At 44.4% G+C, this 16823-nt stretch overlaps 1 pseudogene; it reads right to left on the reverse strand.

The window, feature by feature from the left end:
- Positions 1-5854: 5854 nt before the first annotated feature.
- Positions 5855-15371, reverse strand: LOC121745892 (annotated as a pseudogene).
- Positions 15372-16823: the final 1452 nt, after the last annotated feature.

The following is a 16823-nucleotide window of genomic DNA, read 5'->3' on the forward strand; positions in this document are numbered from 1 at the left end:
CTTGGCCAACCACCCATCTGATGTAGGGATTGGCTTGGGCACGCGCTCTCAGGAGTCTCTTCCACGTCGAGCTATTTTTCCCGGTTGGACGGGACGCCAGGGGAGAGGTCTTGAAACAATATTTGGCCTTCATATACTTGGCCCATAGAGAGTTTTGTTCACGAAAGCGCCACCAAAGCTTGATGTTGAAGGCTCGGAGAACCTCTTTGAATTTGCGGATTCCTAGCCCCCCCTCGGCAGTCGGCCTACAAATTTGATCCCAACCAATCCAATGCGTCTTTTTTCTCTCATTGGTCGAGCCCCAAAAGAAGCGTGCCAATTGTTGATCAAAATGTTTGAGCGCCCCGGCCGTGGGCTCAATGGCCTGGAAAATGTGAAGAGGTACCGCCTCTAGTGTGCACTTGATAAGTGTAAGCCTTCCTCCAAAGGATAGGTGACGGTCAGCCCATCCGGAGATTCGTGCTGCTATCTTTTCCCGAAGGAACATAAACATATCTGTTCGTTTGATGCCACGATAAATAGGAACCCCTAGGTAAAGGAAAGGAAAGGTACCTTGTGAGAAACCTCCCTCGGATTGTATGAGGTTAGCACTCTCTTCATGACAATCGGCAATGTAGAAGTTGCTCTTTGAGAGATTGATTTGTTGCCCTGACACCTTCTCATAATTTTCTAGGCATGACCGGAGCCGCCTAAGGGGAGTGGTCACCGCTTGGGTAAAGATGATGATATCGTCGGCGTAGGCAAGATGGCTGATCTCCAAGCACTTTCGGGTGGCTTTAAATGTCATTTCCTTCTGTCCCAAAATTAGCTTGTCGAGTGCCTTTGAGAGATATTCCGCCGCTATAACAAATAAGTCCGGAGAAATGGGGTCGCCTCGAAGAATATATCAAAGTCCGACACCCACTTAAACACACTCATCGGGTGGATATCGACATACCAATTGGGGTTCCCATTGGGGCCATTTAAGACCTTAGCGTAGTCGGCCATCGCTTGGAATTGAATTAAAATGTGCTTAGCGTTCAAGTATTTCCAAGTGAAAGAACCCACTAACCCCATACCTCCAAGGCTCCTTTGAATTTGGGAGGAAGATGGGAGCGAGTGTGAGAACTTTCCAACGACAGCTAGCCCTAACTTCTCCTAGAGGACATCCATTTCTGAATCGGAGAAGGTAAGGGATGGTGTGCCTTCCAAGCATCCGACCTTCCCCACGGCCTTAATCTTGGTGTCATCCATGGGGATTGGCTCGGCCTTAAGGGGCTAGTACGAGGCTGATTCTCTTTCCCCGCTCCCCGACCCCCCTTGGTGGTGGAGAATTTTCGCCACCTTCCAAGCTCCCATCGGCGGGCGGCCCCATGTTTCCCGGCGAGTTTTCCGGCGGCTGAGCGGTGGGAGGCCGGTCCCCCTTGTTTTCACCATGGCCGATTGGTAGGGGAGGAGGGTGTGTGGCACATGGGGTAGAATTTGAATTCAAATTTTGCCACTTACCAAAAGAGAGCCAACACTTCCTTCCCCATGCAAAGTAAGCTTTGTCTTTTCCCTCATTTGTGAGTCACATGCATCCAACTCCTCACATGTCACCCCCACATCAAGACAAGGAATCACATGGACCCTTGTACCTTCCACGTGCTGATGGTTGACCAGCACCCTCTCCTTGGGTGTTATATCATCGTTCTGGCCGGCTGGAGCCGGAGAAGTTCCGGCTACCCCCTCATAATCGGGTTCCTCTAAATCACATATTGGCGCGCTTCCTTCCTTAGCCATTTGAGCTAATGCGTTCAGCATCTCCCCAACACAAGCATGTTCAACTTCCGGCGACCTCCTCCCTTCACCATGACGTTCGGTGACAAGGTTGTCTGCCAATTCAAAAATCATCCTCTTCTTAGCCTTACTCACCTCCGAGCCTGTTTCAAGGCCGGCATGCTTGAGGGCTTGCTGTGATTTCACCGGATATGGGGTTCCTATCCTCTTTGTTTTTGGCCGGTCCAACGTTGAGAAGGTCCATTCCGGCGTAGGGAGGGTGCGCAATGCATGGATAACGCTTGTGGCCTCCTCCTCCGACAACTCTCCACCGGCCTTCACCGTTGAGGCGGTTGTCACAGACCGAGCAAAGTGAGCCTTGGCCGAGAGACCACGCACGTTCCCTCGGCTGACCCGTCGGCGGGGAGGCCGGCTAGATTACCGTCGGCGTTGGAAAATCTATAGAGAGAAGTTAGAGAGAACGGAGAGCGTTTTACAATCTTCGCTAAAGTAAGCGATTGGCTTTCCATCCTGCAACAAAACAACTCCTATGCCTACTCCAGATGCATCACATTCAAGCACAAACATGTTACCAAAGTTAGGCAAAGAAAGAATTGGTGCAGTTGTAAGTTTTTCTTTAAGGAGATTAAAGGCATGCTCTTGTTTTTCTCCCCAATAAAAACAAACATCCCTTTTCACAATTTCATTCAAAGGTGCAGCAATTGTACTAAAATCCTTGACAAACCTCCTATAAAAACTTGCAAGACCATGAAACTTCTAACTTTTGCTACATTTTGAGGAATTGGCCATTCTAAAATAGCTTTCACCTTCTCCTTTTCCATTTCAATCCCATTAGCTCTTATAACAAAACCCAGAAAAACAACTTTATCAATGCAAAAAGAACACTTTTTGAGATTTGCATACAATGATTCTTTTTGTAAGGTATCCAAAACTGCACGCACATGGTTAAGATGTTCATCCGCATTTTTGCTATAGACAAGAATATCATCAAAATAAACAACCACAAATTTTCCAATGAATTTTCTCAAAACATGGTGCATCAATCTCATGAAAGTACTTGGTGCATCAATTCATCAAGAATATCATCTAGCCTAGGAATAGGATAGCGATACTTTACCGTGATTTTGTTGATTGCTCAGCAGTCGATGCATATCCTCCATGATCCATCTTTCTTAGAAACAACAATTACCGGAACAGCACATGGACTCATGCGCTCACGGATTTTTCCTTTGTCCAACAACTCTTGCACTTGCCTTTGAATTTCCTTGGTCTCTTTGGGATTGGCTCTATAAGCTAGTCGGTTTGGTATATCTGCCCCGGGAACAAGGTCGATTTGGTGTGAAATACCTCTTAATGGAGGTAATCCACTTGATTCTTCCACGGGAAAAACATCTTCGAATTCCTGTAAAAGAGACACAAAAGTACTTGGCAAAGAAGTGGTTAATTCGTTAGTGGTAAACAAGGACTGTTTGTACACTAAGATGAAAACACTCTCTTTTTCAACTATTGCACTCTTTATTTCTTTTGCTCCTGATAAGGATTGGGATACGACGAAGGACCCGTTGGATATATTGATCCAAGATCCCCACGTATAAGGTTCGGCAGCGGACTCCCTTGATTGATAATCTGGTTTGATCCACTTCCAGAGCTTAGAAAACCTCGACCCGATGGCTATATGATCAGCCAAGAACCTCGGTATGGTTGAACGCCACAAGAACTTGCTCAAAGTATCTTGATAAGTTCCAAACAAGTGAAAACCTCTACAAAGAGAATTCAACTCACAAGACAAAGTCTATTTCGTATTTCATCAATGGTGTCTTCAAATGACATGCTTACAAGGCTATTTATAGGCTAGAATGGACTCTTGAAAGTCACACATCATTAGTACAACTTAAGACACTTAAAAATGACTCATAATAAAAGAAAAGTAACTCCTAAACCTTTGGTGTAACTCTAGGATATCTAAAGTCACTTATTTAACATAAAATGTAACTAAAATAGACCCTTCATTTTGGCTGCTCTAACTTGGACGAAAATGCATCATGTATCATCAATTTGGGCCACCAAAATGTGATATGTAGTGACTCCGTACTTCAAGTCTTGGGCTGCCCACAAACTTGAATAATATTCACCACTTGGCCCAATGTAGAATGGTCTTGTAATTGGGCTTTTATTTCAACAATTAAAAGCAACATGGACTCCTTTATCTTCTTAGCTCTAGCTCTTTTAATTGGCCCACTTGGAATGATCAATGGATTCATCTTCGTGTCCTTGTAGATCAGCTTGGTTGTGTCTCCATCATTCCCTTCTTCAAGAGGATTCCTCCTCGAATCTAATTCACCAACATAAGGAGATAAATCAGAAACATTGAAAGTAGCACTTACATTAAACTCACCAGGTAAGTCTAGTTTTTTTTTTTTTCAAACACCTTTACGGTGGAGGGTTCGTGGGTCCCTCATCCCTATATTACATAAGAGGTTGAGTACAGATCCTGGCCACACCCCAAAAGTGGTGTGCCGACACAAAGATTAGGAATAGAAAGCGGTCCGGATCCAACAACCCGGACCTCATCATACGCCCTTCTAAAAGACAAAATACAATTGCACAAAAACAAAAGATAAAACACTCCTTCCTTCCTCGGCAACAGTGCTACTCGTGTTCTTCAAACCGAACTCGAATGTTGGGTATTCCCATTTCTTCCATTCTAATGATGTCCTTTAGGGGTCTTGGAGCTGATTGGGCAGAGTAACGAAGGTAGCTTTGACGTGGATGATGTGCTGTTGCTTGAAGAGGAAGAGCCGCGCCATGACCCGACGGACGTGTGCCGGCCCCCACGTTTTACCATTGAGGAGTTTGGCGACTTGCTCAGCATCCGTCTCCATCCATATGAGATGCCCTAGCTCGTTCGCAAGCTCGAGTCCACAATGAGCCGCCATGAGTTCAGCCTCCAAAGCTGAGTGGGCATCGAGAGGGGTCGAGAAAGCCGCAAGCAACTTTCCGGTCCAATGACGGGACCACTCCTCCCCCTCCTGCTTTATCCAAAGCTTCCATGTATGCCCCATCCGTGTTAACCTTGATCCACGAGCCCTCGGGGGGGTGCCACTTGACCGCCATCACCAATGGTTTCGGCCCCCTTGAGACTGTCTGGCTCGGAATGCTCATTCCCAAATGCACCCCCTTCCAGTGTTTCGGCTTGATGGTCCCATTGGCCACGTTGTTGTGGATAAACATCTGAACTTGCCACACCACGTTGTACGATTTGAATTGGGTTTGCTCATGCGGCTTCTGTTACTCTCCGTCCAAATGTACCAAAGGATGAGGTACGGAATGACTCGGCGGAGATGTTTTCTATCATCATGTTGCATCCGGTGCGACCAGACCTCTAATCTATCCGGAATGGTGTCATTTATCCACAGAGAGGGTGCCGACCCTCCAAACCACCCGTCGAACTCTCGCCATACACAAAATGCACCTCGGCCTTGGATGAAGAGGTGCTGAAGGGATTCGGTGTTAGGGCTCCTGGAGTAGCATTGGCATTTTGAGGCCAGTTCGATCTTCCTCCACTGGAGTTTGGAGTCGACCGGGATGCGGTTCGACAGGAGGCGCCAGTTAAAGATTGCAATAGAGTTAGTCAGGCCGGCCCTCCAAATGTCATCGAGCCCCTGGATCCTAGGTCTATGTGTGCGAATGGTGTCCCATGTTGTTGCTAATGAGAATTCTCCAAGTCTGGAAAGGGACCACCTTGGGATATCCGGTTCCCCAGCAATGACCGGAGTATCTAGGATCTGAGATATTACCTGCTGTGGTAGGCCGGCCTGGCCGTGAAGTTGTTGGAGCTTGGCTTCATTCCACTCGCCATCCATGAGAAAGTCCTGAACCAAGGAGTTGTGGTCGCCCCTATCATCAAAACTTAGGGACCGAATAGTGGCGTCGCCCACCCAAATGTCATCCCAAAAGTAGATTTCTCCTTCGCCCACCACCCATCTAATGTGAGGGTTCGCTTGATGTCTCGCTCGCATGAGTCTTTTCCAATTTGGGCTATTGTGCCCGGAGGGGTTGGCCGCAAGGGGGGAAGTCTTCGTGTAGTATTTCATCTTCATATATCTAGCCCAAAGCGAACTTTGCTCTCGAAAACGCCACCAGGTAAGTCTAGTTTGTAAGCATTATCATTGACTTTTGCAATCACTTGGAATGGTCCATCTCCTCTTGGCTGCAACTTGGACTTTCTTTTCGAAGGAAATCTCTCCTTTCTCATATGCAACCAAACCCAATCTCACGGCTCAAAGATGACTTGTTTCCGACCCTTGTTGGCTTGCTTTGCATATTGTTCTGTCCTCTTTTCAATGTTGAGTCTTACCCTTTCATGCAATCTTTTCACCATTTCAGCCTTAGCTTTTCCATCAAGACTTGCACGTTCTTCAATAGGTATTGGAATCAAATCTAGTGGACTCAATGGATTAAAACCGTACACAACTTCAAATGGAGAAAAGTTAGTAGCATAATGAACACTTCGATTATAAGCAAATTCAGCAAAAGGTAAGCATTCCTCCCAACTTTTCAAGTTCTTTTTAACTAAAGTTCGTAGTAATTGAGACAAAGTCCTATTAACTACTTCAGTTTGTCCATCTGTTTGTGGATGACAAGTAGTAGAAAACAAGAGTTTAGTTCCCAACTTATTCCACAACACACGCCAAAAATGACTCACAAATTTAGCATCTCGATCACTCACAATTGATCTAGGAACACCATGCAAACGGACAATTTCTTTAAAGAACAAATCAGCAATATGAGATGCATCATCAGTTTTGTGACATGGAATAAAATGTGCCATTTTTGAAAACCTATCAACAACCACAAAAACTGAATCTCTACCTCTTTTTGTTCTTGGCAAACCAACGACAAAGTCCATTGAAATATCCTCCCAAGGTGCACTAGGAATTGGTAACGGTTTGTACAAACCATGTGGGTGTGATTTAGACTTGGCTTGCATGCAAGTTATGCATCTTTTACAAATTGTTTCAACATCCACACGCATTTTAGGCCAAAAGAAATGTTCATGCAAAACATCCATTGTCTTATGGACTTTAAAATGCCCTATTAAACCACCACCATGAGCTTCACGCACAAGCAATTCACACGTAGAACCTTTAGAAATGCACAGTTTATTTTCTCTAAACAAATAGCCATCATGCCTATAGAACTTGTCAAATGCAGCATGCTCACAAGCTAAATAGATAGAAGAAAAGTCCGGGTCATTGTCATACATTTCCTTAATCAACTCAAAACCAAGCAACTTAGAACTCAAAGTAGTGATCAAAATGTACCTCCGAGACAATGCATCAGCCACAATGTTTTCTTTTCCCTTTTTGTATTTGATTACATAGGGAAATGATTCAATGAATTTCACCCACTTAACATGTCTCTTGCTAAGCTTACCTTGACCTTTCAAGTACTTGAGAGATTCATGATCCGTATGAATTACAAACTCTCTAGGCCACAAGTAATGCTGCCATGATTCCAAAGCTCTAACCAAAGCATTTAACTCCTTGTCATACGTTGGATAGTTCAATTGAGCTCCTTTCAACTTTTCGCTAAAGTAAGCGATGGACTTTCCATCCTGCAACAAAACAGCTCCTATGCCTACTCCAGATGCATCACATTCAAGCTCGAACATGTTATTAAAGTTAGGCAAAGAAAGAATTGGTGCAGTTGTAAGTTTTTCTTTAAAGAGATTAAAAGCATGCTCTTGTTCTTCTCCCCAATAAAAACAAACATCCTTTTTCACAATCTCATTCAAAGGTGCAGCAATTGTACTAAAATCCTTGACAAACCTCCTATAAAAACTTGCAAGACCATGAAAACTTCTAACTTGTGCTACATTTTGAGGAACTGGCCATTCTAAAATAGCTTTCACCTTCTCCTTTTCCATTTCAATCCCATTAGCACTTATAACAAAACCCAGAAAAACAACTTTATCCATGCAAAAAGAACACTTTTTGAGATTTGTGTACAATGATTCTTTTCGTAAGGTATCCAAAACTGCAAGAACATGGTTAAGATGTTCATCCACATTTTTGCTATAGACAAGAATATAATCAAAATAATTAACCACAAATTTTCCAATGAATTTTCTCAAAACATGGTGCATCAATCTCATGAAAGTACTTGGTGCATTAGTTAAACAAAAAGGCATTACTAACCACTCATATAGATCAAATTTAGTTTTAAAGGCTATTTTCCATTCGTCTCCTTCTCTAATTCGAATTTGATGATAACCACTTTTCAAATCGATCTTACTAAACACAACAGATCCATGCAATTCATCAAGCATATCATCTAGCCTAGGAATAGGATAGCGATACTTTACCGTGATTTTGTTGATTGCTCGGCAGTCGATGCACATCCTCCATGATCCATCTTTCTTAGAAACAACAATTACCGGAACAACAATGGACTCATGCTCTCACGGATTTTTCCTTTGTCCAACAACTCTTGCACTTGCCTTTGAATTTCCTTAGTCTCTTCGAGATTGGCTCTATAGGCTGGTCGGTTTGGCAGAACTGCCCCGGGAACAAGGTCAATTTGGTGTTCAATACCTCTTAATGGAGGTAATCCACTTGATTCTTCCACTGGAAAAATATCTTCGAATTCCTGTAAAAGAGACACAAAAGTACTTGGCAAAAAAGTGGTTAATTCGTTAGTGGTAAACAGAGACTCTCTTTTTCAACTATTGCACTCTTTATTTCTTTTGCTCCCACATAAAAATTCTTTTTTTCATTCGGACTCTTTTCACTTGACTCTTTTTCAATGCCCTCACCTTTTTTTCTCTCATTCTGACTTTTCTCTGGACTCTTTTTTCACTCGACTCTTTTTCAATGCCCTCACTTTTTTTTTTCTCTCAACCTCACGAGCTCTCCTTGCTTGTGACAATTTATGTTGGTCCTCTTGAACTTGTTGAGGTGTCAATGAGACAAGCATAACAGACTTGTTGTTGTGCTTGAAGGTGTAGTGGTTGTCAAATCCATCATAAATCACCCTACGATCAAACTACCATGGCCTCCCCAAAAGAATGTAACTTGCATGCATTGGCACAACATCACAAAGAACATCATCTTTATAATTGCCAATTGAAAACGAAATTAGAACTGGCTTAGTCACTCGAATTTCTCCACATTCATTAAGCCATTGTAGCTTGTATGGATTAGGATGTTTTTCCGTTGTTAAGCTCAACTTTTCCACCATTTCAGAACTTGCAACATTTGCACAACTACCACCATCAACAATCATTATGCAAAGTTTACCTTGGACCAAACACCTTGTGTGGAAGATGTTCACCCTTTGTTGATCATCATTTCTGTTTTGCATGTTTAGAGCCCTTCGAACCACCAATAGTTCTGCATGTTCTGGTCCAATCTCCTCCAATTGTTTATCCTCCTCCTCCTCATCATAATCGTCATCTTCATGTTCACTTTCAGATTCTATCTCTCCATTTGGCTTCAAAATCATCACCCTTTTGTTTGGACATTGAGATGCAATGTGTCCAACACCTTGACAACGAAAACATTTGATATCTCTATTTCTAGTAGAAGTAGAAATACCTTTACCCTTCTCAAATTCTTTGGACTTGGATGTCGACGCTTCATTTTGGGGTTTAGAAGCTGCCCCAAAATTGGATTTGGATGAAGTCCACTCTTTTGTCCTTGACGAATGAGAACTTGTTGAAAAATTCTTTTGGATTGTTCCCTTCTTCTTCAATTGTCCCTCCACCTTCATGGCCATATGAACCATGTCCTCCAACTCCACATAGTGTTGAAGCTCCACAATGTTTGCAATCTCCCTATTCAGCCCACATAAGAATCGAGCCATGGTTGCTTCTCTATCTTCTTCAACATTTGCCCTAATCATAGCAATCTCCATCTCTTTGTAGTACTCATCAACAGAATTAGTACCTTGTTTCATAGATTGTAATTTTTGATACAATTCAAGAAAATAATGAGAAGGTACAAATCTCTTACGCATTACGACTTTCATTTCTTCCCAAGTCGAAACTGGTCTTCCTCCATATCGCCTTGTACTAGTTGTCAATTGATCCCACCAAACTATAGCATAGTCAGTGAATTCAATAGCAGCAAGCCTAACCTTTTTCTCCTCGGAATAGTTGTGACATTCAAAGATGAGATCCGCCTTTCTCTCCCACTCTAAATAAGCTTCGGGGTCACTCTTTCCTTGGAATGTTGGGATCTTCAGTTTGATACTTCTCAAATCACCATCAACTTCATTTGTACGCCCTCTTCTACCGTTTCCATGCCTCTCATTTCGATGCCTATGTGAAGCATTATCCTCTCCTCCACTCTCTTCTTCCTCGTTATTGTTTGCATTTGCTTGAAGTTCCAGCCTCTCCAAGCGCTCTGAAACACTTTCCAGAACACGTCCAAGCCTTCTAAAATGTTGTTGGATGGCTTGCAACGTAGGATCAATTTGATTTTCATCAGTAGAATCCATCCTCACAGTTCACTCGTGTATCACACAAAAATAAACCTCACAAAACACTCGTGTATATCACTCGTTGGCTTTTACGTCCCCTCAAATAATCTCACCACTCAAGCCTTTTACCACTCTTTCTCTTTAGCAAAGATAACACAAGTAAAAATCAAATCAAGAACAAAACAAGAACTAATAACGACCAACTAAACTTCAGCCATTGAATGAAGGATGAAAGAAAATGGTCAAGAAAATATGAGGTGAAATGTGTATTTCATTTTTTTTCTTTTTTTTTCAGTTTTTATTTCTTTTTTTTCAGTTTTTTTTTCAAGGATATGAAAGATAAACAATGTAAGACAAAGCTAAGGATAGATCAATACCAGTTGGCTCTGATACCAAATGATAAGGATTGGGATACGACGAAGGACCCGTTGGATATATTATTGATCCAAGAACCCCACGTATAAGGTTTGGCAGCGGACTCCCTTGATTGATAATCTGGTTTGATCTACTTCCAGAGCTTAGAAAACCTCGACCCGATGGCTATATGATCAGCCAAGAACCTCGGTATGGTTGAACGCCATAAGAACTTGCTCAAAGTATCTTGATAAGTTCCAAACAAGTGAAAACCTCTACAAAGAGAATTCAACTCACAAGACAAAGTCTATTTCGTATTTGATCAATGGTGTCTTCAAATGACATGCTTACAAGCCTATTTATAGGCTAGAATGGACTCTTGAAAGTCTCACATCATTAGTACAACTTAAGACACTTAAAAATGACTCATAATAAAAGAAAAGTAACTCCTAAACCATTGGTGTAACTCTAGGATATCTAAAGTCACTTATTTAACCTAAAATGTAACTAAAATAGACCCTTCATTTTGGCTGCTCCAACTTGGACGAAAATGCATCATGTATCATCAATTTGGGCCTCCAAAATGTGATATGTAGTGACTCCACACTTCAAGTCTTGGGCTGCCCACAAACTTGAATAATATTCACCACTTGGCCCAATGTAGATGGACTCCTTTATCTTCTTAGCTCTAGCTCTTGTAATTGGCCCACTTGGAATGATCAATGGATCCATCTTCTTGTCCTTTTAGATCAGCTTGGTTGTGTCTCCATCAGCTCCCACATAAAAATTCTTTTTTTTCATTCGGACTTTTTCACTTGACTCTTTTTAAATGTCCTCACCTTTTTTTTCTCTCATTCTTACTTTTCTCTCGACTCTTTTTTCACCTATTTTTCGTCTTCATTTTGGACCCGAATGTTCGGAATTCTCATTGCATCCATCCTAATCATCTCTGTGAGGTGCCTTGGTGCCGTGAGGGCATTCATACGACAGTAGTCATTTCTTTCTAATCCCATTTTGGCGAGGAGATCTCCTGCTCTATTCCCTTCCCGGTGGATGAAGGTGATACGAGTGTTCTGTTGGCGCTTGAGGATTGCGAGTCACGCCATCGCCCGACTAATATGGGCCGGTCCCCAGCATGAGCCATTAAGGAGCTTGACCGCTTGTTGTGCATCCGACTCAACGCATATAGGCCTTCTGAATTCTGCGGCGAGTGTCAACCCGAATTGGATGGCCAGCAGCTCCGCTTCGAGGGCTGAGTGTGCCTCGAGTGGGAAGGCAAAGGCTGCAAGCATGTTGCCCTCCTGGTCACGAACAATTCCTCCCCCCCGGCTTTATTGCCTCAATATATGCTCCGTCAGTGTTGAGTTTGATCCACGGTTCATCCGGCGGGTTCCATTTGACCACCATATCGCAAGGGGCCTGGTCCTCCGTGGCTCGGCCTGACTCGGGACTGATCTTGAGGCAGACTCCTTTCCAATGCTTCAGTTTGTAGGATCTGTTGGCCATGCTATTTCTAAGGAACATTTGCACTTGCCATACCACATTGAAAGGCTTAAATTGCACCGATTGATGGCGACTCCTATTTGCACTTGCCATACCAGAGAATAAGGTACGGCATCGCCCGACTGAGGTGTTTCTTACCAGGTTGTTGGACTCTCCGTGCCCAAACTTCGAGCCTTTCTGGGATAGTGTCATTGATCCGGAGGGGTGGTGAAGTTCCCTCGAACCAGGAGTCAAACTCCCTCCACACACCGCGGGCGCCATCCCCTTGGATGAAGAGATGCTGAAGTGATTCGATGTCCGGTCTATGAGGGCAGCATTGGCATTTAGATGCCATTTCCATTCTTCCCCATTGTAGCTTCGTATCCACCAGTATTCGGTTGGAAAGGAGTCTCCATATGAAGATAGCAATAGAAGACGTGAGGCCCGCTTTCCATATGTCATCAAGGCCTTGGATGATTGGTCTTTGAGTTCGGATGGTCTCCCAAGTTCGGAGGGCACATCCGGCCCCTCCGGGATGATTGGCGTGCCAAGGATCTTCCGGACGATGTGTTGTGCAAAGCCGGCTTGCGCTTGGAGAATCCGCAACTTGGTTTCATTTCAAGCTCCATCAATGATGTAATCAGCAACATGTACAAGAGGGCATCCCTATCATCGAGACTAAGTTCCCTCAAAGGAACCTCTCCAAGCCATAAATCATCCCAAAATAAAATCTTTCCTTCTCCCACCACCCATCGAATGTGCGGCTGTACCTGCGCCCGAGCCTTCAAAAGCCTCTTCCAGGTAGGGCTATACCTTCCCGAGGCTCTAGCTGTGAGTGGTGACGCCTTATGACAATATTTAGCCATCATGTACATAGCCCAAAGGGAGTTTTGTTCCCGGAACCTCCACCATAATTTTATATTAAAGGCACGTAAGACCTCCTTGATCTTCCGAATGCCCAATCCCCCTTCGGCCGTGGGTAGGCAAACCTGGTCCCATCCTATGCAGTGCGTCCTTTTCTTCTCATTACTCAACCCCCAAAATACACGAGCCACTTGCTGATCTAATTGCTTGAGGGCGCCGCCGGTTGGCTCGATAGCTTGAAAAATATGTAAGGGGGTCGCCTCAAGTGTGCTTTTTATCAACGTGAGTCTACCCCCAAAGGAAAGGTGCCGATGAGCTCACCCAGAGATCCTAGCCGAGATTTTCTCTCGTAGGAACATAAACATATTCGTGCGCTTCACCCCCCCGGTAAATAGCCAAGGTAAAAGAAAGGGAAAGTACCTCGGGAGAAGCCTCCTTCCCTTTGGATTATGTTTGACCAGCCTTCATGCGCCTCGGAAATGTAGAAGTTGCTCTTGCCGAGGTTGATTTGCTATCCAGACTCCTCGGCATAATGATCAAGACATGCACGCAGCCTCCGGAGGGGGTTCACGGCCGCTTGCGGGAAGATGATGATGTCGTCCGCATAGGCGAGGTGGCTGATCTCCATGCTGCCTCGGGTTGCTTTGTATGTCATCTCTTTGTTTCCGAGGATAAGTTTATCAAGTGATCTCGAGAGATAGTCCGCAGCAAGGACGAAGAGGGCGGGGGAAATGGGTCCCCTTGCCTAAGCCCACGAGTGGATTTGAAGAAACCCGTCGGAGCCCCGTTAATAAGGATCGAGAACCAACATGTCCCAACGCACCTTTCGATCAGCGCCACCCAAGGCTCGGGGAAGCCCATTTGCTTGAGGATTTTTAGGAGGAACGGCCATTGAACCCGATCATAGGCCTTAGCCATGTCAATCTAGATAGCAACATTAGGGGCTGGTGTTCTTCTATGGAGCTCATGGAACATCTCCTGTGCAAGAAGCACATTGTCATTGAGAAGCCTCCCTTGAAAACCCACTTTGATTCGGTGCGACAACACATAGAAGGAATGAGGCGAGCCGCCTCGTGAGGACTTTAGTAATCACCTTGTTGATCACGTTACACAAGCTAATGGGTCTATAGTCTCCCCAAGTCTCGGGAATAGGCTTCTTGGGGAAGAGTACTATACTCGTGGCCGTGAAACTTCGGGAAAGGAAAGCCCCTCTAAAAATTTGCCTAACCGCTTCCACCACGTCTGGTCCCACAATGCCCCAGCAAGCTTGGAAGAACAGAGCCGAGAAGCCATCCGGGGCCGGGCGCACTGTTGGCTGAGATATCGAAGACCGCTCGTTTCACCTCATCCGCATCCGGAGGTTTGGGGAGGCCCGCCAAATGCTCCGAGGGAGGGAGTTGATGTAATAGGCTTAGGTCCGGATCCGCGAGCTCCGGGTAGCTTGGGGCTAGGAGGTGTTGAAAGAACTCAACCGCCGATTCTCTGATGGCCGTGTCATCCGTGAGTTCGCGCCCATTAGCGTTAATCTTGTGGATACGTAGCCGAATCCTCTTCTGCTTCACCCAACGTTGGAAAAATCTAGTGTTTTTATCCCCTTCTTCCAGCCAACGGAGGGTCGCCTTCTGACGCCAAAAGTCTTCCTCCATCTTAAGAAGAAGGATGTACTCAGCAATTTGTTTGTTCACCTCCGTTCTATTCTGGGCCGAAGGGTCACCTTCAAACTCCAATTGAGCCAATGCAATGTTCTCTTCACAAGTTTTGAGGTTGGCGTGAATATTCCCAAAAACTTCTTTGTTCCACCTTTTAAATGTTTTTTTGATCCTTGCTAGCTTGATCTTCAAGTTGAGGAGGCCCTCAGCCTCCGTGGGAGCCATCCAATCTTCTTGCACCAACGCACCAAATCCCTCATGCCAAACCCACATGTTTTGGAACCGGAACGCTCTACCACCCCCGTGGGTATTAGGTAGTCTGCATCTGACAAGGAGAGGCCCGTGATCCGAAGCTATACGGGGGAGGTTTGTGACCCTTATTGCATCAAACATTTGGGACGTCATCTCACTAATCAACACCCTATCCAATCTTTCCATGAGGCCGTTCTTAGCCCAGGTGAATTCAGACCCATCGTAGCCTGGGTCCATTAGTCTGCAATCCTCAATAGCCTCGGCGAAATCAACCATTTCAGCCTGACGGTTTGTGTCGCTCCCCGTCCTATCTCGAGTGGAGAGGATTGTGTTGAAGTCCCCTCCAATAAACCACGGTATTCCTTCCGAATATTGGGTAATATCCCTCATCTTTTCCCAAAGGGCATACCGCTCTCCTCTCGTGCATTTGGCATACACGGCCGAGATCATAATAGGGGTTGAAATCCGAGGACAGGTGAACCTCCCATGCAGCAGCTGTTCCGAGTCATCCATCACAACAAAATCCATCCCTTCCTCTACAAAAATCCAGATTTTCCCATTGATGTTCGACCCCTTGTAGGACAGCCCCAACACTTTCGAAAATTTGTCCGGGTTAGGGGGGTAAGCGTCTTTTTAGGACGTTTTGGGTTGACGCGTTCGCGATTCCCCTAGCGTTCCAAAATAGAAAATTTAATGACATGATTGACAAGAGGAGTTCGTACCCGGCGGGATTGACGCCCCCCTTGGAATTCAATGATTTGAAGGTCATTCCCTCCTTGAGATGCCGCGGCCTCGAAAAGGGTGGGATTGGCTCCATCATCGATTTCTTTGTGGGAATGGTATCTTCCCAATTTTCCTCGTCTTCCATATCATTCTCCATGAAGTTCTCTTGAGCCATGAGGGTGAAATATCGATTGGTACTCATGTGACTTGATGACCCTTGTGCCTCGGTTTTCTCTAAATCTAAGGGTTTAAAATAGCCTTTCGGTTGCACTAGGTCACTCGAGGCCGAGTTCACTTCTCGTCGCGCCATATCCGCTCCTCTTGGCTTACCCCCGCGCCCACTTCCAAATGATGGGAATTTAGCGAGCATCCCTTTAGGTGGATTGGCGTTTTGCTCATCATGGATGATGATCATGTCTTTACTCCCCGCACCTTGCATATCTGATGGAGGTACACCCAAGCTGATAAACAAGGACAAGAATATGGATCCATTAATCATTCAAAGTGGACCAATTACAAGAGCTAGAGCTAAGAAGATAAAGGAGTCCATGATGCTTTTAGTTGATGAAATAAAAGCCCAATTCCAAGACCATTCAACATTGGGCCAAATGGTGAATATTATTCAAGTTAGTGGGCAGCCCAATGCATGAAGTTTTGAGTCAATATATATCACATTTTGGAGGCCCAAATTGAAGATAAATGATGCATTTTCGTCCAAGTTGGAGCAGCAAAAATGAAGAGTCATTTTTAAGTTACTTTTTGAGTTAAATAAGTGACTTTAGATGTCCTAAAGTCACACCAATAGTTAGGAGTTACTTTTCACTTATTATGAGTCATTCTAAAGGTCTTAAGTTGTACTAATGATATGAGACTTTCAAGAGTCCATTCTAGCCTATAAATAGGCTTGTAAGCATGTCATTTGAGGACATCATTGATCAAATACGAAAATAGAGTTTGTCTTGTGAGTTGAATTCTCTTTGTAGAGTTTTTCACTTGTTTGGAACTTATCAAGATACTTTGAGCAAGTTCTTGTGGCGTTCAACCATACCGAGGTTCTTGGCTGATTACATAGCCAACGGGTCGAGGTTTTCCAAGCTCTGGAAGTGGATCAAACCAGATTCTCAATCAAGGAAATCCGCTGCCAATCATTATACGTGGGGTTCTTGGATCAATATATCCAACGGGTCCTTCGTCGTATCTGATGATTGCGCGAATTTTTGATGTTAGTAAATGCTGGTAGAGAATGAAGATTACGAC

This window comes from Salvia splendens, chromosome 8 (genome assembly GCF_004379255.2).
Source record: "Salvia splendens isolate huo1 chromosome 8, SspV2, whole genome shotgun sequence".
Classification (NCBI taxonomy): Eukaryota; Viridiplantae; Streptophyta; class Magnoliopsida; order Lamiales; family Lamiaceae; genus Salvia; species Salvia splendens.